At 41.3% G+C, this 24,720-nt stretch overlaps 1 protein-coding gene across 2 annotated transcripts in view; it reads right to left on the reverse strand.

Moving 5' to 3' along the window:
* Nucleotides 1–23,060: 23,060 nt before the first annotated feature.
* SOCS7 (suppressor of cytokine signaling 7) overlaps nucleotides 23,061–24,720 on the reverse strand; it is a 159,480-nt gene continuing 157,820 nt past the window's right edge. For both annotated transcript variants that reach the window (XM_073608263.1, XM_073608264.1), the window contains exon 10: nucleotides 23,061–24,612. The gene's annotated coding sequence lies outside the window, so the exon portion shown is untranslated. The remainder of the gene's footprint in view (nucleotides 24,613–24,720) is intronic.

A 24,720-nucleotide genomic window follows, 5' to 3' on the forward strand; every position in this document is an offset into this window, starting at 1 on the left:
TTAGCCTCTAGACTGCTTTTACAAGCAGTGGGAGGGATCCCCCCCCACCGTCTTCCATGTTTTTCTCTGGCTCTCCTGGCCCAACAGGGAACCTGAGAATGCAGCCGGTGATTCGGCCAGCTGACCATAGAGCTGATCAGAGACCAGAATGGCTCCAATCATCTCTATGGCCTAAGAAACCGGAAGCTACGAGCATTTCATGACTTAGATTTCGCCGGATGTAAACAGCGCCATTGGGAAATTGGGAAAGCATTTTATCACACCGATATTGGTGTGGTCAGATGCTTTGAGGGCAGAGGAGAGATCTAGGGTCTAATAGACCCCAATTTTTTCAAAAAAGAGTACCTGTCACTACCTATTGCTATCATAGGGGATATTTACATTCCCTGAGATAACAATAAAAATGATTAAAAAAAAAATAAAAATGAAAGGAACAGTTTAAAAATAAGAAAAAAAATTAAAAAATTAATAAAGAAAAAAAAAAAAAAAAAAAAAAGCACCCCTGTCCCCCCCTGCTCCCGCGCAAAGGCGAACGCAAGCGTCGGTCTGGCGTCAAATTTAAACAGCAATTGCCCCATGCATGTGAGGTATCACCGCGAAGGTCAGATCGAGGGCAGTAATTTTAGCAGTAGACCTCCTCTGTAAATCTAAAGTGGTAACCTGTAAAGGCTTTTAAAGGCTTTTAAAAATGTATTTAGTTTGTCGCCACTGCACGTTTGTGCGCAATTTTAAAGCATGTCATGTTTGGTATCCATGTACTCGGCCTAAGATCATCTTTTTTATTTCATCAAACATTTGGGCAATATAGTGTGTTTTAGTGCATTAAAATTTTAAAAAGTGTGTTTTTTCCCCAAAAAATGCGTTTGAAAAATCGCTGCGCAAATACTGTGTGAAAAAAAAAAATGAAACACCCACCATTTTAATCTGTAGGGCATTTGCTTTAAAAAAATATATAATGTTTGGGGGTTCAAAGTAATTTTCTTGCAAAAAAAAATAATTTTTTCATGTAAACAAAAAGTGTCAGAAAGGGCTTTGTCTTCAAGTGGTTAGAAGAGTGGGTGATGTGTGACATAAGCTTCTAAATGTTGTGCATAAAATGCCAGGACAGTTCAAACCCCCCCCAAATGACCCCATTTTGGAAAGTAGACACCCCAAGCTATTTGCTGAGAGGCATGTCGAGTCCATGGAATATTTTATATTGTGACACAAGTTGCGGGAAAAAGACAATTTTTTTTTTTTTTTTTTGTACAAAGTTGTCACTAAATGATATATTGCTCAAACATGCCATGGGAATATGTGAAATTACACCCCAAAATGCATTCTGTTGCTTCTCCTGAGTATGGGGATACCACATGTGTGAGACTTTTTGGGAGCCTAGCGGCGTACGGGACCCCGAAAACCAATCACCGCCTTCAGGCTTTCTAAGGGCGTAAATTTTTGATTTCACTCTTCACTGCCTATCACAGTTTCGGAGGCCATGGAATGCCCAGATGGCACAAACCCCCCCCAAATGACCCCATTTTGGAAAATAGACACCCAAAGCTATTTGCTGAGAGGTATAGTGAGTATTTTGCAGACCTCACTTTTTGTCACAAACTTTTGAAATTTGAAAAAAGAAAAAAAAAAATATGTTTTTCTTGTCTTTCTTCATTTTCAAAAACAAATGAGAGCTGCAAAATACTCACCATGCCTCTCAGCAAATAGCTTGGGGTGTCTACTTTCCAAAATGGGGTCATTTGGGGGGGTTTTGTGCCATCTTGGCATTTTATGGCCTTCAAAACTGTGATAGGTAGTGAGGAGTGAAATCAAAAATTTATGCCCTTAGAAATCCTGAAGGCGGTGCTTGGTTTTCGGGGCTCCGTACGCGGATAGGCTCCCAAAAAGTCCCACACATGTGGTATCCCCGTACTCAGGAGAAGCAGCAGAATGTATTTTGGGGTGTAATTCCACATATGCCCATGGCATGTTTGAGCAATATATCATTTTGTGACAACTTTGTGCAAAAAAAAAAAAAAAAAAAAAATTGTCACTTTCCCGCAACTTGTGTCAAAATATAAAATATTCCATGGACTCATCATGCCTCTCAGCAAATAGCTTGGGGTGTCTACTTTCCAAAATGGGGTCATTTGGGGGGGGTTTGTGCCATCTGGGCATTTTATGGCCTTCAAAAATGTGATAGGTAGTGAGGAGTGAAATCACAACTTTACGCCCTTAGAAATCCTGAAGGCGGTGCTGGGTTTTCGGGGCCCTGTACGCGGCTAGGCTCCCAAAAAGTCCCACACATGTGGTATCCCCATACTCAGGAGAATCAGCAGAATGTATTTTGGGGTGCAATTCCACATATGCCCATGGCCTGTGTGAGCAATATATCATTTAGTGACAACTTTGTGCAAAAAAAAAAAAAATTGTCACATTCCCGCAACTTGTGTCAAAAAATAAAATATTCCATGGACTCAACATGCCTCTCAGCAAATAGCTTGGGGTGTCTACTTTCCAAAATGGGGTCATTTGGGGGGGGTTTGTGCCATCTTGGCATTTTATGGCCTTCAAAACTGTGATAGGTAGTGAGGAGTGAAATCAAAAATTTATGCCCTTTGAAATCCTGAAGGCGGTGCTTGGTTTTTGGGGCCCCGTACGCGGCTAGGCTCCCAAAAAGTCCCACACATGTGGTATCCCCGTACTCAGGAGAAGCAGCTAAATGTATTTTGGGGTGCAATTCCACATATGCGCATGGCCTGTGTGAGCAATATATCATTTAGTGACAACTTTTTGTAATTTTTTTTTTTTTTTTGTCATTATTCAATCACTTGGGACAAAAAAAATAAATATTCAATGGGTTCAACATGCCTCTCAGCAATTTCCTTGGGGTGTCTACTTTCCAAAATGGGGTCATTTGGGGGGGTTTTGTACTGCCCTGCCATTTTAGCACCTCATGAAATGACATAGGCAGTCATAAAATAAAAGCTGTGTAAATTCCAGAAAATGTACCCTAGTTTGTAGACGCTATAACTTTTGCGCAAACCAATAAATATACGCTTATTGACATTTTTTTTTACCAAAGACATGTGGCCGAATACATTTTGGCCTAAATGTATGACTAAAATTGAGTTTATTGGATTTTTTTTATAACAAAAAGTAGAAAATATCATTTTTTTTCAAAATTTTCGGTCTTTTTCCGTTTATAGCGCAAAAAATAAAAACGGCAGAGGTGATCAAATACCATCAAAAGAAAGCTCTATTTGTGGGAAGAAAAGGACACAAATTTCGTTTGGGTACAGCATTGCATGACCGCGCAATTAGCAGTTAAAGCGACGCAATGCCGAATTGTAAAAAGTGCTCTGGTCAGGAAGGGGGTAAAACCTTCCGGGGCTGAAGTGGTTAATATGAAACTGAAGATCATTAAGGACTATGAGGTTGGCAAGACAGTTAAAGAAATAGCAAGTGAATTGGAACTTTCTACAATTTCAACAATCCTAAAGGATAAGGATAGAGTGAAAGAGGCAGTAAAAGCATCGACAGGATATCAAGCCATAACTAGGCAGCGGAAAGGCCTCATTCATGAAATGGAGAAAATGCTGGTGGTATGGATTGACGTCCAAATAGAAAAAGAATGCCAACAAGTCTTTTATTGATTCAAACCAAAACAGAGTATTTTTGAGAATTTGAAAGTGCACAAAGGAGAAGAATCGACTGAAACATTTACAGCAAGCCATGGATGATTTCCAAGGTTTCGTGGGAGATTCAACCTCCATAATCGGACTATCAGTGGGGAGGCTGCAAGTGCAGATGTGGAAGCAGCTGAAAAATTTGTGGTTGAATTTGATAAAATCATCGAAAAATTTGGCTACCTTAAAGAGCAGATATTTAACGTGGATGAATCTGGACTTTTTTTTGGAAAAAAATGCCCGAAAAGTTCTACATACACAAAGATGATAAAACAATGCCTGGTTTTAAGGCTTTTAAGACAGGGTCACGTTGTTGTTGGGAAGAAATGTTGCTGGGTTCAAGTTAAAGCCTCTCCTCATCTATCGTTCACAGAACCCACGTGCATTCAAGCAGGTTAGTAAGCACACACTGCCTGTTTATTATCGTGCAAATAACAAAGCATGGATGACACAAGCGTTATTTGAGGACTAGTTCATCAATTGTTTTATACCCTCGGTCAAGCTTTATTGTCAGCAAAAGGGTGTTCCCTTTAACCACTTCAGCCCCAGAAGGATTTACCCCCTTCCTGACCAGAGCACTTTTTACAATTTGGCACTGCGTCGCTTTAACTGCTAATTGCGCGGTCATGCAATGCTGTACCCAAACGAAATTTGCGTCCTTTTTTTCCCACAAATAGAGCTTTCTTTTGATCGTATTTGATCACCTCTGCGTTTTTAATTTTTTGCGCTATAAACGGAAAAAGACCGAAAATTTTGAAAAAAAAAAAAGATATTTTCTACTTTTTATTATAAAAAAACCCCAATAAACTCAATTTTAGTCATACATTTAGGCCAAAATGTATTCGGTCACATGTCTTTGGTAAAAAAAAAAAATGTCAATAAGCGTATATTTATTGGTTTGCGCAAAAGTTATAGCGTCTACAAACTAGGGTACATTTTCTGGAATCTACACAGCTTTTAGTTTATGACTGCCTATGTCATTTCTTGAGGTGCTAAAATGGCAGGGCAGTACGAAACCCACCCAAATGACCCCATTTTGGAAGGTAGACACCCTAAAGGGAAATTGCTGAGAGGCATGTTGAGTCCATTAAATTTTTTTGTCCCAAGTGATTGAATAATGATAAAAAAAAAAAAAATTACAAAAAGTTGTTACTAAATGATATATTGCTCACACATGCCATGGTTATATGTGAAATTGCGCCCCGAAATACATTTAGCTGCTTCTCCTAAGTATGGGGATACCACATGTGTGGGACTTTTTGGGAGCCTAGCCCCGTACGGGGCCCCGAAAACCAAGCACCGCCTTCAGGATTTCTAAGGGCGTAAATTTTTTATTTCACTCCGCACTACCCATCAGTTTTGAAGGTCATAAGATGGCACAAAACCCCCCCAAATGACCTCATTTTGGAAAGTAGACACTCCAAGCTATTTGCTGAGAGGCATGTTGAGTCCATGGAATATTTTATATTTTGACACAAGTTGCGGGAAAATTACAAACTTTTTTTTTTTGCACAAAGTTGTCACTATATGATATATTGCTCAAACATACCATGAGGATATGTGGAATTACACCCCAAAATACATTCTGCTGCTTCTCCTGAGTACGGGGATACCACCTGTGGGACTTTTTGGGAGCCTAGCCGCGTACGGGGCCCCGAAAACCAAGCACTGCCTTCAGGATTTCTATGGGCGTAAATTTTTGATTTCACTCCTCACTACAAATCACAGTTTCGAAGGCCATAAAATGCCAAGATAGCACAAAACCCCCACAAATGACCCCATGTTGTAAAGTAGACACCCCAAGCTATTTGCTGAGAGGCATGGTGAGTATTTTGCAGCTCTCATTTGTTTTTGAAAATGAAGAAAGACAAGAAAAATGTATTTTTTTTTCTTTTTTCAATTTTAAAAATTTTGTGACAAAAAGTGAGGTCTGCAAAATACTAACTATACCTCTCAGCAAATAGCTTGGGGTGTCTACTTTCCAAAATGGGGTCACTTGGTGGGGGGGGGGGTTTGTGCCGCCTGGGCATTTCATGGCCTCCGAAACTGTGATAGGCAGTGAAGAGTGAAATAAAAAATTTACACCCTTAGAAAGCCGCGGCTAGGCTCCCACAAAGTCTCACATGTGGTATCCCTGTACTCAGGAGAAGCAACAGAATGTATTTTGGGGTGTAAGTTCACATATTCCATGGCATTCCCAAAGCGCTGACACTTTTTGTTTACATGAAAAAATTATTTTTTTTGCAAGAAAATTACTTTGAACCCCCAAAAATTATATATTTTTTAAAGCAAATGCCCTGCAGATTAAAATGGTGGGAGTTTCATTTTTTTTTCACACAGTATTTGCACAGCGATTTTTCAAACACTTTTTTTGGGAAAAAACACACTTTTTTAAATTTTAATGCACTAAAACACACTATATTGCCCAAATGTTTGATGAAATAAAAAAAGATGATCTTAGGCCGAGTACATGGATACCAAACACGACATGCTTTAAAATTGCGCACAAACGTGCAGTTACGACAAACTAAATACATTTTTAAAAGCCTTTACAGGTTACCACTTTAGATTTACAGAGAAGGCCTACTGCTAAATTTACTGTCCTCGATCGGACCTTCGTGGTGATACCTCACATGCATGGTGCAATTGCTGTTTACATTTGACGTCAGACCGACGCTTGCGTTCGCCTTTGCGCGAGAGCAGGGGGGACAGGGGTGCTTTTTTTTTTTCTTTATTATTATTTTGCTTTTGTATCTTATTTTTAAACTGTTCCTTTCATTTTTTTTAAATCAATTTTATTGTTATCTCAGGGAATGTAAATATCCCCTATGATAGCAATAGGTAGTGGCAGGTACTCTTTTTTTGAAAAAAATGGGGTCTATTAGACCCTACATCTCTCCTCTGCTCTCAAAGCATCTGACCACACCAAGATCAGTGTGATAAAATGCTTTCCCAATTTCCCAATGGTGCTGTTTACATCCGGCGAAATCTAAGTCATAAAATGCTCGTAGCTTCCGGTTTCTTAGGCCATAGAGATGTTTGGAGCCATTCTGGTCTCTGATCAGCTCTATGGTCAGCTGGCCGAATCATCGGCTGCATTCTCAGGTTCCCTGTTGGGACAGGAGAGCCAGAGAAAAACATGGAAGATGGTGGGGGGGGGGCATTCCCTCCCACTGCTTGTAAAAGCAGTCTAGAGGCTAATTAGCCGCTAGGATTGCTTTTACATGAAAGCCGACCGCTGGCTGAAAAGAATGATACCAAGATGATACCTAAACCTGCAGGAATCATTCTGGTATAACCACTCAAAGTCCAGCAACATACCAGTACGTTGCTGGTCCTTGTTGGGCATATATTGTAAACTTTACCATGCAGCCTGTGGGCTGAACGAAAAAAAGAGATTGATTGGTGGGTATGCCCACCATTAGACTACCTCCCTTCATCCACCCACTTCTAATGATGGGCATACATGCACCGTTTATATATGCCAAAGCATGGGGGCATCCACCCCAAAAGGTAGGAGCAAATCGCTCCTCTGCCCCTGCTGCCCCCATGCTTCGGCATATATGCTTTTTTTTTTTTTTAACTGTGGTGGTGAAATCACCTCCGACAGTGCTGGAGTCACGGCTTTATGTATCGTGGGAGCAAACGCTGTTGCTGTCAAGATAAATATATCCGCGCTGCAACTGAATGGCGTACCTGCTAAGCAAATGATGGTTAACAATAAAACAAAGTAACATTACAGTATAACAGTAAGACTTACCATACCTGCAAAGCAAATACAAAAAAAAATAGTAAAAAATAAAACATTTTTTAACGCAACCTGTGCCTAAAATATATATATGCCGAAGCATGGGGGCATCCACCCCCAAAAGGTAGGAGCAAATCGCTCCTCCGCCCCTGCTGCCCCCATACTTTGGCACATATGCTCTTTTTTTTAACTGTGGTGGTGAAATCGCCTCCGACAGCGCTGGAGTCACGGCTTTATGCATTGTGGGAGCAAACGCTGTTGCTGTCAAGATAAATAAATCCGCTCTGCAGCTGAATGGCGTACCTGAAAACAAAAAAATGGTTAAAAATAAAACAAAGTAAACAGAAAAGTATAATAAATTTCATGATAAAACATAATAAAACATTGAAGAATTGAATACAGTAAAAAAAGAGCAGAACAATAGAGAGAACAATAAAACGACAACTATTTTTGTTTTTTTTATTTTATATATATATTTTTTTACACTTTTTTTTGTAACTGTAACCTGTTCCAGGTTCGGGTCTCTCAAAATGCGATGGCATCTTGGGAGACCCTGTGAAAGTGTGCCTAGTCTGTGCAGTGCTGTACCCTACGCTAATACTTAACTAGTGTATAGTAGCGTTCAAAACATTCACCAATGCAAAGACCAGGATTGTCAGGACAGGAGGGACAATAATAGTGGGTGTCACGCCTATATCCGCGCTTGCTGCAGACACAACATCTTTTTGGGGGGGGGGGGGGCTCGTTGGGTAGGGGTACTCGGGAGGACATAAAGAAAATACCTCTCATGCATCCGGCTTACTGCATTTGGTTGGGGAAGGTGAAGTGGAGCACCGTCTGGAAACAGAAGGGCTCTGACGATCTCTTCCTAGAATTTAAGGAAGGATCCAGTCCGTCCTGAAGCTCTGTATAGCACATGAGCGTTCAGCAAAGCCAACTGAAATAAACAGACACTTTCTTGTACCAGCGTCTGGCCTTACGGGCAATTAGGTACGGCGCCAACAACTGGTCTGTGAGGTCCACCCCTCCCATATTTTGGTCATATTCGTGGACACAGAGGGGTTTCTCCACAACACCAGTCGCCATAGTAATTTGGACCGTCGTGTCTGCATGAAGGGAAGTAAGAACGAAAACATTCTTATGATCTCACCACATCATAGCTAGCAAGTTATTACACTTGAAGCGGGCTCTCTCCCCCAGCCTAAGACGGGAATCTACAAGCCGCTGGGGAAAGTCCTGGCGATTAGGTCGCACGGTGCCACATGCTCCAACCTGCTGATCAAACAAGTGACTAAAAAGTGGCACGCTTGTGTAATAATTGTCCACATATAAGTGGCACCCCTTTCCGAATAAGGGTGACACCAAGTCCCACACAATCTTGCCAGCGCTTTCTATGTAGTCAGGGCAGTTTGTCGGCTCTTACGTGGCTATCTTTTCCCTCATAAACCATAAAACTACATGTATAGCCTGTGGCCCTGTCACAGAGCTTAAACATCTTGACCTCGTATCTGGCACGCTTGCTGGGAAGATACTGTTTGAATGACAAGCGGCCAGAAAACGGGGACTCATCAACGCAGACAACTTGATGGGGAGTAAACAAATCTGCAAAACGTTGAAGTGGTTTACGAGGGGCCGAATTTTGTAGAGCTGATCGTATCCAGGGTCTCCACGAGGACGACAAAGTTTATTGTCATTGAAGTGCATGAACCGCAAGATCTGCTCATATTGTGCCCTGGTCATGGAGGCAGAGAACAAGGGCATATGGTGAATTGGGTCAGTGGACCAATATGACCGCAACTCACTCTTTTTAGTTATGCCCATGTTGAGGGAAAGGCCCAGAAAGAGCTTAAATTCAGAAACCGTAATTGGTTTCCAATCTCTGGCAAGGGAGGACTGGGGAATAGTGGTGATGTGTTGACCAGCGTACAAATTGCTTTGCTCCACAATAGATCTATAGAGATCTTCGGTGAAAAATTGCGAATAAAAATCAAGTGAAGTAAAATCAACTGTTTCCACCTGAATGCCGGGTTGGCCAGTGAATGGGGGAAGTACGGGTGCTGCAGAAGTGGTGGGTTCCCAATTAGGATTGGCAAATGCAGCAGGAAGGGCACTATGGGCACGTGTTCGTCTTCTTGGTGGCAGCGGGACACTACTTGTGCTTGCCACCTCACCAGCTTGAACTGCACTTATGGGATTCGCCACGTCACCACCTGATACTGCAGTGCTGGATTGACTACGACCAGGGTGTACTAGGCCGCTGGTGCTTGCCAGTTCACCAGAAGGAATAGCGGCACTAGTACTGCTCTGCTCCATACGAGGGACTTGCGGTTCTTGCACATCAACAACAGAAGAAGATTGGGGTCTGGTACGCCTGATCTTGGCAGGGACCACAACTCCGTCCTCAGAATTATCAGTCATGGAGCCGCTGTTCTCTACAGGATTGTATTCTGAGCCTGAATCTGACAGATGAGTGACTTCCTCTTCACTATCTGTCATGCTCAGAAACATGTAGGCCTCTTCACTAGTGTACCTTCGATTTGCCATTTTGGGCTCTAAATTTAGTGGCACACTAGTGACACTCAAAAAAGCTCCCGTTAGCGACTGTATCAAAACGCTACCAAAAAAACTGTTAGCGATCGCAAGGATCAGGCCTGACTCTGCGAACGCTGCAGTTAAATGTGTTTAGTGTGACAGTGATCGATCGATACTGCACTTGGATGGGCTGGGCTGGGTGGAGGGGCTAAACGCAAGTGCTAGCAGGTATCTGGGCTGATCCCGCTAACACTGCGTTTTTGGGAACCCTAAACTGCTGGGGACACTAGTATAGATCTGATCAGATCAGATATTGATCCGTTCAGATACTATACCACTAAGGGAGGTGTATGCTGCGTGTGTGGGTGTTAGCAGTACTGGCACCAAAATGACGCTGCCTGGGGCGACGCAGACCCTATCTGACCCTAAAACGTAACTTATATCACCGCCGGACGATCAGGTGGTTAAACCTTTATTAGGTAATAAACGGCGGGTGCCCTGAAACTATAAAAAACAAACTAACCAGCGTCATCCGTAACAGTTATACGGTGATCACTGGTGAAAGGGTTAACTAGCGGGCAATCAGGGGGTTAAAACCTTTACTAGGTAGTATATGGGGGTGCCTGACGCTATAAAACCCTGACGGCGAACCTAAATACTTACCTCCCTAACTAGCGTCACCTGTGACACTAATACAGCTATCAGAAAAACGATCGTTTAGTGACACTGGCGACAGGGAGGTGATCAAGGGGTAAAACTTTATTAGGGGGGGTTAGGGGGGTACCCTAGACCTAAAGGGGCCTAACACTAACTGCCCTACCACTTATAACTGTCACAAAATGACACCAATGCAATAAGAAAAAAAAAACAAAACTGCTATTGGTGTCACTGTGACAGGGGGTACAGGGGGGTGAAAAGTGTGCCTAGAGTGTTCTGTTAGTGTAGTGTTGTGCAGACCTACTCTCCTCGGCGCCGGAATGAAAAGACTGACACGAGGAGAGATGACATCACTTCCTCTGTTGCTGTTTACATTACAGCAGCAGAGGAAGATTGTCATTCGTTGGGAGCGATCGCGAGGGGGTGGCCACAAATGAGTGGCCTCCCCCTCAGCACGGATCGCTCCCCTAACGATGCCGACCGCCTCACGTACCAGGTACGTGATTTTGCCTGCCGATGCCATTCTGCCGCAGTATATCTGCGTTAGGCGGTCGGCAAGTGGTTAAAATGATACTCCTGCTTGATAATGCCCCAGGCCACCCCCAGCATTGCGATGACCTACATCCAGACGTAAAGGTAGTGTATCAGCCTAAAAACACAACTGCTATCCTACAACCCATTGATCAGGGTGCAATAGCAACATTCAAGGCATGTTAAGATGAAAGGATTTTGCGCTTCAAATCTATCACATAATAAGTGAAAAATGGCTAACACATAGTGTGAAACTAATGCATAAGTATACAAAGAAAAATAATTTATACTAATAGTCCAAATAAACTAATGACTAAATTCCAATATAGTGGAGTGAAAAAGTTCATAAATGGTGAACTGCATCAGCTGGGATCAGATGCATGGAAAAATACATAAATATTGATGGTAATCTTCATATAGAGTGCCGGTGTTACCAGGCTCTCAGAACTCTCACCTTAAGAGAAGTGAATTCAGGCATCGATGGATAGCTTTTAAGTTGATGCTGTGTGTTGTAGCATGATGGTTGTCCAAGTAAACATCTAATGATGGCTGAATTGTCTTCTCAATTTAAGGATAACCTATTGAAAAAAAGGAGGGGTTTTCCCACCTAGGCTCCACCAGTCCAGTGGGATAGAAAGAGGAGGGAGAGAGAAAAAACCTCCAATGGTGTAGTATATTGAGTAAAGGTATTTTATTAAAGCCTAAAAGTGGTCTCTTACATGTTAAAATAATAAAAACAGCATAAAAACAGAAGGAGCGGCGTCTGAGGCGCCTCCTTACGTGACTTCCGGTTACGTCTGCTCTCTGCCACGCCCTACGCGTTATGTCACCGCTCGTGACTTCAACTGGGGACTCACAAGCGGTGACGTAACGCGTAGGGCGTGGCAGAGAGCAGACGTAACGGGAAGTCACGTAAGGAGGCGCCTCAGACGCCGCTCCTTCTGTTTTTATTATTTTAAAATGTAAGAGACCACTTTTAGACTTTAATAAAATACCTTTACTCAATATACTACACCATTGGAGGTTTTTCTCCCTCCTCTTTCTATCCCACCGGGCTGGTGGAGCCTAGGTGGGAAAACCCCTCCTTTTTTTCAATAGGTTATCCTTAAATTGAAAAGACAATTCAGCCATCATTAGATGTTTACTTGGACAACCATCATGCTACAACACACAGCATCAACTTAAAAGATATCCATCGATGCCTGAATTCACTTCTCTTAAGGTGAGAGTTCTGAGAGCCTGGTAACACCGACACTCTCTATATGAAGATTACCATCAATATTCATGTATTTTTCCGTGCATCTGATCCCAGCTGATGCAGTTCACCATTTATGAACTTTTTCACTCCACTATATTGGAATTTAGTCATTAGTTTATTTGGACTATTAGTTTAAATTGTTCTTCTTTGTATACTTATGCATTAGTTTCACACTATGTGTTAGCCATTTTTCACTTATTATGTGATAGATTTGAAGCGCGAAATCCTTTCATCTTAACAGTTATTAGAGTGTAATGTGAACACTTTTGATTTTGCTGCAGTCTATATTAGACATCATCACAGTAGATTCACGTTCATTAGTATCATCATTTTTATTGTTTGGTTGTCACCACGCTCCTTTTCTCACAGTAGCGCGAAGGACATTATCACTAACATTCAAGGCATACTATTTGCACACCACCTTTTCCAAAGCTGTAGCAACAACTGAAAACCATAAAGTTACCCTTCGTGATTTTTGGAAAGCTTACATCATTTTACACTGCATAAAAAAACATTGCATCAGCTTGGGAGGACGTAACAGAAAACTGTACGCAGGGTATAAGGAAAAAAATCTTAAAGCATTTTGTGAACAAAGCAAAGGGATTGATGAAACAGATGTTGAAGGTATAAATCAAAAAAGTGTGCAACTTGCTAACATGATTGACTTAGATGTTGAAGTGACAGATATTAAAGAATTAGTGGAATTTGTTGAGGGAGATCCAGGTAATCAAGATTTAATAGAGTTGGAAGCACAGTAGCACTATGAAAAGGAAGAGGGGAAAAAAAAGGAGGAAACGATGGAAGAAGTACAAAAGAAGTTCACAGTCAGGGGGTTAGCTGGCGTGTTCTCAAAAGTGAATATAGCTTTATTACAATTAGAGAGTATGGACCCAAATGTTGAAAGGTTCCCTAAAGTGGAATAGCAGATAAAGGAACAATGTTATCGTGAAATTTATGAAGAAAAAAAGAAAATTACAAAGCAGAGCACCTTAAAGCAGACAGTCATTTTTTAAACTTTCATTCAGTGAAACCTTCACCCTTCGCTGTGCACTAATTGAGAAAAAAAAAAAAATGTAGTTTTGTGGAATTAAATACCCTATTTTCTTTACTTCCTCTCTCTGCTTCTAAAACGCCTAGGCGTTTGACGCTGTTTCCAGGATACTGCAAAAGGTCCATGCGCTCTATACACAGAGTGGAGATAATTTCGGCTGGGGAAAGGAGGATTGCCTTTCTATTTTTATATGGACATTTCATCACCTGTAAATAACTGCAAACGTTTCTAAAGCTTCTGACATCTAAGAAGAGGATCAATATGCCATCAAGCGGTGTTGTGTGTGTGAGCTCCTGTGTGAGTGTGCCCGTGTGAGTGTGTGCCCCTGTGTAAGTAAACCCCTGTGAGTGTGTGAGCCTGTGTGAATTTCTGTGTGAGCCCGTGTGTGTGTGTGCCCCAGTGTGAGTGTGTGTGAGCCTGTGCCCATGTGTGTGTGTAAGCCCCTGTGTGAACCTGTGCCCGTGTGTACACCTCTAAGTGCGTGGGAGCCCCTGTGTGTGTGAAAAAAATATTATATATTACACACACAGCGCTATCAAGGTGCCCCTATACCTAATATATAGATGTATATTGGTGAACTAATAAAGACCTGCTGGCATCTGTACAAAGGTGTTACACCTCACTAAATAAACAAAAATATATCACAGCGCCTAAAGGATAATATATAAATCAAGTGTCAAAACCTAATTGATGTAACTTTACAATAATGCTTACAACACGATAATTAATTGAAGAAAATATACAAAGGTGGTCAATAATTAAAGTGATGAGTGCTTCAAAGTGCTCCAAATAAAGTGCAAATGTGCTCCAAAAAAGATGACTAGTGCTGAGTGCCACACTCCCCTTTGTGACCCCACTCACCAGAAATCATAGACCACCAGCTTCGCAGTCTGGGGTCAAACAAGCAGTGATCAATCAGATCTGGTATAAGCTGGATGATTGGGTGCTATAAAAATCCTCAAAATATATTCTGGGGCTTGCAGAGTAGGCAACCAGGCTCAAACGATGGGGAGAGAAGAAAAGAGGACTGATAGTGAAATACTGTATGATTGTAAAAAATCGCTCTTCTCAGACGTCACTTACACACGAGTAGTAAAAACAGGCATCAGTACAACCAGGAAACGCCGATGGTCAGTGTGCCTTCCACGGAGGGCGTAAATGGTAGGATAAAATCCATAAAATAACTTAACAAACAAATAAAAAAAATATATATAATAAAAATTTAAGAATAAAGTGAAAATGAAAAATTTATATATACAGTGGGGACGGAAAGTATTCATACCCCCTTACATTTTTCACTCTTTGTTATATTGCAGCCATTTGCTAAAATCATTTAAGTTAATTTTTTTTCCTCATTAATGTACACACAACTCCCCATATTGACAGGAAAACACTGAATTGTTGACATTTTTGCAGATTTATTAAAAAAGAAAAACTGAAATATCACATGGTCCTAAGTATTCAGACCCTTTGCTGTGACACTCATATATTTAACTCAGGTGCTGTCCATTTCTTCTGATCATCCTTGAGATGGTTCTACACCTTCATTTGAGTCCAGCTGTGCTTGATTATACTGATTGAACTTGATTAGGAAAGCCACACACTTGTCTATATAAGACCTTACAGCTCACAGTGCATGTCAGAGCAAATGAGAATCATGAGGTCAAAGGAACTACCTGAAGAGCTCAGAAACAGAATTGTGGCAAGGCACAGATCTGGCCAAGGTTACAAAAAAATTTCTGCTGCACTTAGTTACATAGTAGGTGAGATGGAAAAAAGACATAAGTCCAACCTATGTGTGTGATTATGTGTCAGTATTACATTATATATCCCTGTATGTTGCGGTCATTCAGGTGCTTATCTAATAGTTTCTTGAAGCTATCAATGCTCCCCGCTGAGACCACCGCCTGTGGAAGTAAATTCAATATCCTTGCTGCTCTTACAGTAAAGAACCCTCTACGTAGTTTAAGGTTAAACCTCTTTTCTTCTAATTTTAATGAGTGGCCGCGAGTCTTGTTAAACTCTCTTCTGCAAAAAAGTTTTATCCCTATTGTGGGGTCATCAGTATGGTATTTGTATATTGAAATCATATCCCCTCTCAAGCGTCTCTTCTCCAGAGAGAATAAGTTCAGTGCTTGCAACCTTTCCTCATAACTAAGATCCTCCAGACCCTTTATTAGCTTTGTTGCCCTTCTTTGTACTCGCTCCATTTCCAGTACATCCTTCCTGAGGACTGGTGCCCAGAAGTGGACAGCATACTCCAGGTGGAGAATTATTGTTTTATCTCTGGAGTTGATCCCCTTTTTAATGCATGCCAATATTCTGTTTGCTTTGTTAGCAGCAGCTTGGCATTGCATGCCATTGCTGAGCCTATCATCTACTAGGACCCCCAGGTCCTTTTCCATCCTAGATTCCCCCAGAGGTTCTCCCCCAGTGTATAGATTGCATTCATATTTTTGCCACCCAAATGCATTATTTTACATTTTTCTACATTGAACCTCATTTGCCATGTAGTTGCCCACCCCATTAATTTGTTCAGATCTTTTTGCAAGGTTTCCACATCCTGCGGAGAAGTTATTGCCCTGCTTAGCTTAGTATCGTCTGCAAATACAGAGATTGAACGGTTTATCCCATCCTGCAAGTCATTTATGAACAAATTAAATAGGATTGGTCCCAGCACAGAACCCTGGGGAACCCCACTGCCCACCCCTGACCATTCTGAGTACTCCCCATTTATCACCACCCTCTGAACTCGCCCTTGTAGCCCGTTTTCAATCCATGTACTCACCCTATGGTCCATGCCAACGGACCTTATTTTGTACAGTAAACGTTTATGGGGAACTGTGTCAAATGCTTTTGCAAAATCCAGATACACCACGTCTACGGGCCTTCCTTTATCTAGATGGCAACTCACCTCCTCCTAGAAGGTTCCTTAAGGTTCCTAAGAGCACAGTGGCCTCCATAATCCTTAAATGGAAGACGTTTGGGACGACCAGAACCCTTCCTAGAGCTGGCCGTCCGGCCAAACTGAGCTACTGGGGGAGAAGAGCCTTGGTGAGAGAGGTAAAGGAGAACCCGAAGATCACTGTGGCTGAGCTCCAGAGATGCAGTCGGGAGATGGGAGAAAGTTGTAGAAAGTCAACCATCACTGCAGCCCTCCACCAGTCGGGGCTTTATGGCAGAGTGGCCCGACGGAAGCCTCTCCTCAGTGCAAGACACATGAAAGCCCGCATGGAGTTTGCTAAAACACACCTGAAGGACTCCAAGATGGTGAGAAATAAGATTCTCTGATCTGATGAGACCAAGATAGAACTTTTTGGCCTTAATTCTAAGCGGTATGTATGGAGAAAACCAAGCACTGCTCATCACCTGTCCAATACAGTCCCAACAGTGAAGCATGGTGATGGCAGCATTATGCTGTGGGGGTGTTTTTCAGCTGCAGGGACAGGACGACTGGTTGCAATCAAGGTAAAGATGAATACGGCCAAGTACAGGGATATCCTGGACAAAAACCTCCAGAGTGCTCAGGACCTCAGACTGGGCCGAAGGTTTACCTTCCAACAAGACAATGACCCTAAGCACACAGCTAAAATAACAAAGGAGTGGCTTCAGAACAACTCCGTGACTGTTCTTGAATGGCCCAGTCAGAGCCCTGATTTAAACTCAATTGAGCATCTCTGGAGAGACCTAAAAATGGCTGTCCACCAACGTTTACCATCCAACCTGACAGAACTGGAGAGGATCTGCGAGGAATAGCAGAGGATCCCCAAATCCAGGTGTGAAAAACTTGTTGCATCTTTCCCAAAAAGACCGATGCCTGTATTAGAACAAAACGGTGCTTCTACTAAATACTGAGCAAAGGGTCTGAATACTTAAGACCATGTGATATTTCAGTTTTTCTTTTTTAATAAATCTGCAAAAATGTCAACAATTCTGTGTTTTTCTGTCAATATGGGGTGCTGTGTGTACATTAATGAGGAAAAAAATAACTTAAATGATTTTAGCAAATGGCTGCAATATAACAAAAAGTGAAAAATTTAAGGGGGTCTGAATACTTTCCGTCCCCACTGTATATATAAAAGAAAAAAAATGGAAATTAAATAAAAATAAATATAAAAGATGAAAATAATAAACGTAAATGTGAATAAAAATTAAAAAATGAATGTGTGTGTGTGAGCGAGCCTGTGCCCGTCTGTGTACCTCTGTGTGTGTTTACCCCTGTATGTGTGTGTGCCCGTGTGAGCTCATGTGTTTCTATTCTCTGGTTACGGAAAAAAAAGTATTTATTTAGTCAGCCACCAATTGTGCAAGTTCTCCCACTTAAAAAGATGAGAGAGGCCTGTAATTGTCATCATAGGTATACCTCAACTATGAGAGACAAAATGTGGAAACCAAATCCAGACAATCACATTGTCTGATTTTTGAAGGAATTTATTTGAAAATTATGGTGGAAAATAAGTATTTGGTCACTTACAAACAAGATTTCTGGCTCTCACAGACCTGTATCTTCTTCTTTAAGAGGCTCCTCTGTCCTCCACTCATTACCTGTATTAATGGCACCTGTTTGAACTTCATCAGTATAAAACACACCTGTCCACAACCTCAAACAGTCACACTCCAAACTTTACTATGGTGAAGACCAAAGAGCTGTCAAAGGACACCAGAAACAAAATTGTAGACCTGCACCAGGCTGGGAAGACTGAATCTGCAATAGGCAAGCAGCTTGGTGTGAAGAAATCAACTGTGGGAGCCATAATTAGAAAATGGAAGACATACAAGACCACTGATAATCTCCCTCAATCTGAGGCTCCACGCAAGATCTCACCCCGTGGGGTCAAAATGATCACAAGAACGGTTAGCAAAAATCCCAGAACCACACGGGGGGACCTAGTGAATGACCTGCAGAGAGCTGGGACCAAAGTAACAAAGGCTACCATCAGTAACACACTATGCCTCCAAGGACTCAGATCCTGCAGTGCCAGACGTGTCCCCCTGCTTAAGCCAGTACATGTCCTGGCCCGTCTGAGGTTTGCTAGAGAGCATTTGGATGATCCAGAAGAGGACTGGGAGAATGTCATATGGTCAGATGAAACCAACATAGAACTGTTTGGTAGAAACACAACTCGTCGTGTTTGGAGGAGAGAGAATGCTACGTTGCAACCAAAGAACACCATACCTACTGTAAAGCATTGGGGTGGAAACATCATGCTTTGGGGCTATTACTCTGCAAAGGGAACAGGACGATCCGTGTACATGAAAGAATGAATGGGACCATGTACCGTGAGATTTTGAGTGCAAACCTCCTCCCATCAGCAAGGGCATTGAAGATGAAACGTGGCTGGGTCTTTCAGCATGACAATGATCCCAAACACACTGCCCGGGCAACGAAGGAGTGGCTTCGTAAGAGGTTTCCAGGTCCTGGAGTGGCCTAGCCAGTCTCCAGATCTCAACCCCATAGAAAACCTTTGGAGGGAGTTGAAAGTCCCCATTGCCCAGTGACAGCCCCAAAACATCACTGCTCCAGAGGAGATCTGCATGGAGGAATGGGCCAACATACCAGCAACAGTGTGCGACAAACTTGTGAAGACTTACAGAAAACGTTTGACCTCTGTCATTGCCAACAAAGGATATATAACAAAGTATTGGAGATGAACTTTTGATATTGACAAAATACTTATTTTACACCATAATTTGCAAATAAATTATTAAAAAAAAAAAAAAAAAAAAAAAAAATCAGACAATGTGATTGTCTGGACTTGTTTCCACATTTTGTCTCTCATAGTTGAGGTATACCTATGATGACAATTACAGGCCTCTCTCATCTTTTTAAGTGGGAGAACTTGCACAATTGGCGGCTGACTAAATACTTTTTTGCCCCACTGTGTCTATATATATATATATATATATATATATATATATATATATATATAGTTACATAGTTACATAGTTAGTCAGGTTGAAAAAAGACACAAGTCCATCCAGTCCAACCATAAAAAAAAAACAAAAAAAAAAAAACGTACAATCCAATATACCCAATACTATACCCACAGTTGATCCAGAGGAAGGCAAAAAACCCCAGCAGAGCATGCTCCAATTTGCTACAGCAGGGGAAAAAATTCCTTCCTGATCCCAGAGAGGCAATCGGATTTTCCCTGGATCAACTTTACCTATAAATGTCAGTACCCAGTTATATTATGTACATTTAGGAAAGTATCCAGGCCTTTCTTAAAGCAATCTACTGAGCTGGCCAGAACCACCTATATATTTATTAGAGGTTTTTTTTTAAATGATTTCTAACTAGATACTACATAAAACATGTAACATATGTCCGGACACAAAGTGCACATGAAGCAACACCACAACAATAGCGTGTGTATTCTTAAGGATGGAGCAGTCTATGTGTGGCATCCATGGGTCAACCCCCTGGAGGCTCGAGCTGCAGGAAGGGGAAGGAGGGAAGGGGGGCAGTATGGTAGGGGCCTAATCTGCAGTCCAGAAAGAATACTGATTTAATATCAGCATCAACGGTATCCTGTTGGAGCTAATGCAAGTTGCAAATCACAGTCAGTAGTTCGGGGTAGACCAATCTGGTTTGCAGAAGTGCAATGGTACTTAATGGTGTATAATATCGCTGGATCTCTAAGCCGGTGGCTATAATTACATTTATCCAAAAAGCTGTACATGTTGGTGCTGACTTATAGCACATGCAAATGTACAGTATCTCACAAGAGTGAGTACAACCCTCACATTTTTGTAAATATTTTATTCTACATTTTCATGTGACAACACTGAAGAAATTATACTTTGCTACAATGTAAAGTAGTGAGTGTACAGCTTGTATAACAGTGTAAATTTGCTGTCCCCTCAAAATAACTCAACACACAGCCATTAATGTCTAAACCTCTGGCAACAAAAGTTAGTACACCCCTAAGTGAATATGTCCAAATTGGGCCCAAAGTGTCAATATTTTGTGGGGCCACCATTATTTTCCAGCACTGCCTTAACCCTCCTAGGCATGGAGCTCACCAGAGCTTCACAGGTTGCCACTGGAGTTCTCTTCCACTCCTCCTTGATAAAATCACGGAGCTGGTGGATGTTAGAGACCTTGTGCTCCTCCACCTTCCCTTTGAGGATGGCCCACAGATTCTTAATAGGGTTTAGGTCTGGAGACATGCTTGGCCAGTCCATCACCTTTACCCTCAGCTTCTTTAGCAAAGCAGTGGTCATCTTGAAAGTGTGTTTGGGGTCGTTATGTGGGAATACTGCCCGGCGGCCCAGTCTCCGAAGGGAAGGGATCATGCTCTGCTTCAGTTATGTCACAGTACATGTTGGCATTCATGGTTCCCTCAATGAACTGTAGCCCCCCCAGTGCCAGCAGCACTCATGCAACCCCAGACCATGACATTCCCACCACCATGCTTGACTGTAGGCAAGACACACTTGTCTTTGTACTCTTCACCTGGTTGTCGCCACACAGGCTTGACACCATCTGATCCAAATACATTTATCTTGGTCTCATCAGACCACAGGACATGGTTCCAGTAATGCATGTCCTTAGACTGCTTGTCTTCAGCAAACTGTTTACAGGCTTTCTTGTGCATCATCTTTAGAAGAGGCTTCCTTCTGGGACGACAGCACTGCAGATCAATTTGATGCAGTGTGCGGCGTATGGTCTGAGTACTGACAGGCTGACCCCGCACCCCTTCAACCTCTGCAGCAATGCTGGCAGCACTAATACGTCTATTTTCCAAAAGACAACCTCTGAATAGGACGCTGAGCATGTGCCCGCAACTTTTTTTAGTCGACCTACGTGAGGCCTGTTCTGAGTGAAACCTGTCCTGTTAAACCGCTGTATTGTCTTGGCCACCATGCTGCAGCTCAGTTTCAGGGTCTTGGCAATCTTCTTATAGTCTAGGCCATTTTTAAGTAGAGCAAGAATTCTTTTTTTTTCAGATCCTCAGAGTTCTTTGCCATGAGGTGCCATGTTGAACTTCCAGTGACCAGTATGAGAGAGAGTGATAACACCAAATTTAACACATCTGCCCCCCGTTCACATTTGAGACCTTGTAACACTAATGGCATGGGGGAGGGAAAATGGCTAACTGGGCCCAATTTGGACATTTTCACTTAGAGGTGTACTCACTTTTGTGAGATACTGTAAGTGCGCTTTTTTTTTACCTACCTGCTTTTATACATCTGCAATAAACATATTGAGCTATGATTCTCTAATATGTTTCTCCCTAGTCTGGTTGTTTGATTATTGCCAAAAGATATACGTTGTGGCATAGAGCTATCGTCTCCATGTATGCTGCTGGTTGAGAGAAACTTAATACTGCTACAAGGCTTTTTTTACTTTGATGCTTTGGTGAGTTTGCATTTTATATGCATTATTTGTGGTGGAGCACTATTTGAAGGATATCATTTTGCCTCTGCACTTTTCTTTGGATCACGGTGATTGGACTTTCCTTGTGAAGATACATTAAGGATTTCTGTTTGGACTATTTTTTCATATACATTGTTATACATCCTTCTTGATCGTTGTTGAACTTTGTTATATGTTTTTATGAATTCATTATCTATGAGGTAGCGCCATACCTTTCTTCCCAATTATTTCACATATGCATGTAACTATTTAATGAAAGTTTCTTGGACATCTTCATCCTTTTGGTCTGGTATTCCTTTGTGTATTCCTATGCATTTTGTGCCATTATTATTAGTTTAATTTTATGATTCTCACTAAAAATGTTGTTTTATAATGCAGGAATTTGTTAAAAGTTATCCAGTCTACATATCAAATACCCTATATATATTCCACATCCGTTTGCCATATTATATCCAGAAAAAAGAAACACCTTTATAAAGGTTATGCAGTGCTTGGTGAGAATAGGTCCTTTCATCCTTGAAAGCAAGGAAAAAAACTCTGCAAGTAGTGTTGAGGGTATGGCCACTGGGTGGCACTCTAAACTCACAGGTCAAAGTGGTATAACTGTGTGTCCTCCAATGAATGGTTGAGATAAGGCAGATTTTAAAATTGTGCTACTTTGCCCTTGTTTGAATTTGAGTGGTAAGCATTCTCCATCTTTTATACATCTATTCCACCCAAAAAATAATTTACTACTTCACACTCTGAAGCACAGTCTCAAACTTTACTTTATAGAATCAGTTTTTTTGTGCTACTTTGTCTGCATTTTTAGTTTCTTTGTTTCCGTTAGTTGATCCAGAAACTCTGCCAACAGTTCTGAACTTGCACTGCAAACCTGAACATCCATTTGGCCCAAAATACACTCTGCCTGCTGTCACAAAATAGAACTCTGACTGGACAATATTGCTGTCCCAACCCTTTCCAGGGTGCTGGTGCAGGGGATTGCAGGAACTGAAAGACAAATTCAGGTGCTTACAAAAGTTGCATCTAGAAATACATTACATTTCTCTTTTTATTAATAAACTGATTTTAACATCTGCCTTAAGGTTCATCTTTAATATTTTGCAGTATGGTGTGCAATAGACAATAAAAATGATCTTCACAAAACCAAAGTCTTACCTTTGATCAGCACTGAAAATCAGGGCAAAACAGCACTCATACCATGACAAAAGCAAAGGAGACAAATACACTTGAAGTGCCAGTATATCTAAATTGTTTATTTTTTTTAACCTGCTCTCCACCCCTCATGAATTATTTAATGACAAAATGGCAGCAAAAAAATAAAAAAATAATAATCCTTTGGAGACTGCAAATGAGATCAAGAATTAAGCAAGTGCTTCTTTCTCATGGAGTGGGGAGGGATAGGAGAGAAAGTAGAAAGACTCATCACTGACACAAAAAAAATTTCTGGAATTTCCTATTCAACATTTACAAAGAAAGAAATTGGCAGAGTCCAAAATATGTTTCAAAAATAAAAATTAAAACCAAGGTGGTGTCCTTCCCATGCCTATAACACATTATATACAAACAGAGCTTTGTAGGACACATCCATCTTTCTTCTCGTCAACCAAAAAACACTCATACAGGGTCAGTCCCACAGTAAATTTCTTACATTAAAACCCAGCAAAAGTAGCTTGTTTAAGGGGAAGGGACATAAGACAGTGGAAAAATAAATTATACACACACACACACACACACACACACACAGACTCTTCTTCAATAAATTAAGAGCAAAAAAATAAAAGACTATGGAATGGGGTTAGGTTTGTGCTGGAGTTCTTTTTTTCTCCAAGAAATTAATTTACATTGCTGTCCCTTTAAGGGCAGCATGTTTTCTGAGGGGCCCCCAACCCTCCACTGCAAGAAAAAAAAAATAAAAATTGTTGCAAAGACTAAATTTCCTAAATGTATAATGGGTAGCTTCAGCAATTGGGGCATACTTATCCTCATACAGAGTGTACATCCACCCCTTTGTCATATGGTGAATTTGCCATTTATAACCATTTTTATCTTTAAAGATTTGTCTCGCAGTGGACAGGAGGCTGTTATATTCCAGTGTTAGAAAGGTATGGTTTCAAGTTCAAGACAGCAAAATATGGGATATTACATTACATCACAGAAGGACAGTGACCTCCCAAAAAAACAAAACAAACAAAAAAAAGTATATTTACAAGGTTCCATAGTAGTGCTGCCACACTTCAGCCAATTGGCAGACTGCAAGCAAAATAGTCAGTAGTATAATCTATTTGTGGAATTTGACCTAGACAAACGTCATTGGTTCATCAGATGTATAAACCCAGTAGAACATTATTGACTGCAGCAGATTAGAGTAATTTCTGCAGGAGGACTTGAGCCCATCTAATATAAAAGGGACTTTCAAGTGTTTCCAATACACACATAGAAAGGCTTGAAAAAACAACAGCATGAGATGACCACCGGTTCAGTAGTTGGAACATGGATGGGTGCAGTATCCATGTCTGGTTTCTTCACAGAAAATGAAAAGAAAAACACAACAGTAAGACACCATGGACGCTGGAATAAGGGATCAAGAAGCTCCTTGTAACCCTCTGTGAAATTTCTTGGGAATCAAGGAAAGGATGATACTAGCTGTTATAACACGTCTTGCACATTCTCTCGCTTCGGTTTTAACTGACAGCAGTAAGGAAGGTTTGGAAGGAGATCCACTGAAACGTTGCCCTTAATTTCTTCCATTCATTGGGTCATTCAGTGTTCTAATGCCAGCAGTCCCTAAAGAAAAAAAAAAAAAGACAAGTCAATACTATTAAATGCAATATTACGCACTACCTCAAAACTACAAAGCGGCTAGCGCCCTGCTAATAAATGTAACTAAAATTG

This window comes from Aquarana catesbeiana, linkage group LG12, assembly GCF_042186555.1.
Source record: "Aquarana catesbeiana isolate 2022-GZ linkage group LG12, ASM4218655v1, whole genome shotgun sequence".
Lineage (NCBI taxonomy): Eukaryota > Metazoa > Chordata > Amphibia > Anura > Ranidae > Aquarana > Aquarana catesbeiana.